The following is a 3,308-nucleotide window of genomic DNA, read 5'->3' as shown; positions in this document are numbered from 1 at the left end:
GACTACAGGTCCCGTCAGGGGCCGCGGCAGCGCAAAGGGTGCCGGGAAGAGAAAAAGAACCCACAACCCTTACAATGCCACGAAAGGGAAGCGCCTCCTGTCAAGCCCCGTGCCTGCCACCTAAAGGCTTCTGGTGGAACTGCAGGCAGAGTTACTTGGCTTTGAGGGCCCTTCTTCCATACTCAATACTAATCCATACTAATCAAGGTGAAAGAAGAAAGCGAAAAAGCTGGCTTGCAGTTAAACATCAAAAAACCAAGATTGTGGCAACAAGAATGATTGACAACTGGGAAATAGAGGGAGAAAACATGGAGGCCGTGGCGGACTTTGTATTTCTAGGTGCAAAGATTACAGCCAACGCAGACTGCAGCCAGGAAATCAGGAGACGCTTCTTGGGAGGAGAGCAATGTCCAATCTTGTTTAAATAGTGAAGAGTAGAGACATCACACTGGCAATGAAGATCCACATAGTCAAAGCAGCGGTGTTCCCCATAGTAACCTACGGATGTGAGTTGTTGTTCATTCGTTCAGTCGTTTCCGACTCTTCGTGACCTCATGGACCAGCCCACGCCAGAGCTCCCTGTCGGCCGTTACCACCCCCAGCTCCCTCAAGGTCAGTCCAGTCACTTCAAGGATGCCATCCATCCATCTTGCCCTTGGTCGGCCCCTCTTCCTTTTGCCTTCCACTTTCCCCAGCATAATTGTCTTCTCTAGGCTTTCCTGTCTCCTCATGATGTGGCCAAAGTACTTCAACTTTGTCTCTAGTATCTTTCCCTCCAGTGAGCAGTCAGGCTTTATTTCCTGGAGGATGGACTGGTTGGATCTTCTCGCAGTCCAAGGCACTCTCAGCACTTTCCTCCAACACCACAGCTCAAAAGCATCGATCTTCCTTCGCTCAGGCTTCCCTAAGGTCCAGCTCTCACATCCATAGGTGACTACAGGGAATACCATGGCTTTGACTAGGCGGATCTTTGTTGCCAGTCTGATGTCTCTACTCTTCACTATTTTATCGAGATTGGACATTGCTCTCCTCCCAAGAAGTAAGCGTCTTCTGATTTCCTGGCCACAGTCTGCATCTGCAGTAATCTTTGCACCTAGAAATACAAAGTCTGTCACGGCCTCCACGGTTTCTCCCTCTATTTTCCAGTTGTCAATCATTCTTGCTGCCATAATCTTGGTTTTTTTGATGTTTAGCTGCAACCCGGCTTTTGCGCTTTCTTCTTTCACGGATGTGAGAGCTGGACCTTACTTCTTTCTTTCTTTATTTGGTTTACTTTTACCCTGCCCTTCTCACCCCGAAGGGGACTCAGGGCGGCTTACACATCCAAGGCACAATTCGATGCCCGTAACATACCACAGCAATAAAACAAATAACACAATTTAACAATCGACAACAATACATTACATCTATACCCGTTAAAACCAATAAAACCCTTGGGGAAGGCTGAGCAAAGGAAGATAGATGCTTTTGAACTGTAGTGTTGGAGGAAAGTGCTGAGAGTGCCTTGGACTGCGAGAAGATCCAACCAGTCCATACTTCAGGAAATAAAGCCTGACTGCTCATTGGAGGGAAGGATAGTAGAGGCCAAGATGACGTACTTTGGCCACATCATGAGGAGACAGCAAAGCTTAGAGAAGACAATTATGCTGAGGAAAATGGAAGGAAAAAGGAAGAGGGGCCAAACAAGAGCAAGATGGATGGATGGTATCCTTTAAGTGACTGGATTGACCTTGAAGGAGCTGGGGGTGGTGACGGCTGATAGGGAGCTCTGGCGTGGACTGGTCCATGAGGTCACGAAGAGTCGGAAACGACTGAACGAATGAACAACAACAACTTCCATACTGCATAGGTTGTGGGACTCAACTCATAGTTAAAGCAATGTTATTCCCCGTGGTGGTGGTGGTATGGGCATACCAAATCCCCTTGCCTCTCTCCTGAGGAATCTGTATAAGGACCACGTAGCAACAGTCAGAACTGTAACGCCCTTCGGGGTGAGAAGGGTGGCATATAAATGTCGTCTATATAAATAAAAATGTAATGTTGGTTTGTAGGGTTAACAGAACTCAAAAACCACTGGATGAATTGACACCAAATTTGGACCCAAGACACCTAACAACCCAATCTATGTCCTTCACTCAAAAAAATTGATTTTGTCATTTGGGAGTTGTAGTTGCTGGGATTTATAGTTCACCTACAATCAAAGAGCATTCTGAACTCAACCAATGATGGAATTGAATCAAATAATAATAAACTGTACAGTGCAAGGTATACTCAAAAGAGCAGAACCTCAAAGACGCAGCATAATAATAATAATTATTATTAAGCTGTGCCTTTAAGGCTCTTCTCTTTTGAGTACACCTTGCGCTGTAGAGTTCATGGAGTTTGACTGTCAGGCTCAATGCTGTGGAATCCTGGGAGTTGTCCTTTTACAGAGCCTTTGTGTGTGTCGGCAAGAGAGAGTGCATCTATATTGTTGAATTAATGCAGTTTGATACCACTTCCATGGCCGTGGCTCAATTCACTTTTTTTAATCATGTCAGAAGCGACTTGTGGCTCAATGCAGTGGATTCCTGGGAGTTGTAATTTGGTGAGGGACCAGCACTCTGGGGCAGAGATTATTAAAGTTCCTGTAAAACTACAACTCCCACAATTCCATCTCTTTTAATACATCTACACTGTAAAAGTAAGGCACTGTGACCCAACATGAACTGCTATGAGTCAGTGCTAACCATAGATGTTGTTGTTTGATAATGCACCAGAGAAGGCTGAAGAGCTTGTGAAACTATAACTCCCATGATTCCATATAATCAAGCCATTGCAGTTAAAGACTTGTCAAACTATTAATTCTACAGTGTGGATGCAGCATTGAGACTATGGTCCCTTCTACACTGCCATATAAAATCTGCTTTGCACTGGATTATATGGCAGTGTAGACGCAGATAATCCAAAACAGATAATGTGGATTATCTGCTTTGATAATGGCTGTGTAGAAGGTGCCTAAATTCATTCTGATCTGATTTTTTCCCCAACAGACCAGTTTGCTGGAAGTTAATGATGGATTCATGGAGTAGGTTCACACAGGAACTGGCACTGCAGGTTGATCCAGAATAGTGGCTTCATAGCCACGAATGCAAATGCTGACGAAAGATTGTGGCTTGAAATAGTGTGAAAGATCCACCTGCCTCCCACACTGTTTATCTGCCTATAGTGTGTATCTACAGTAGAATTCATGCACTTTGCCACCAGTTTAACTACCATGGCTCGATGCTATGGGATTGTAGGAGTTGTATCAGTCTTTGACAGGGAAG

The sequence above is a fragment of the Anolis sagrei genome, chromosome 2 (assembly GCF_037176765.1).
Source record: "Anolis sagrei isolate rAnoSag1 chromosome 2, rAnoSag1.mat, whole genome shotgun sequence".
Classification (NCBI taxonomy): Eukaryota; Metazoa; Chordata; class Lepidosauria; order Squamata; family Dactyloidae; genus Anolis; species Anolis sagrei.
Note: the sequence above shows the minus strand (reverse complement) of the source record.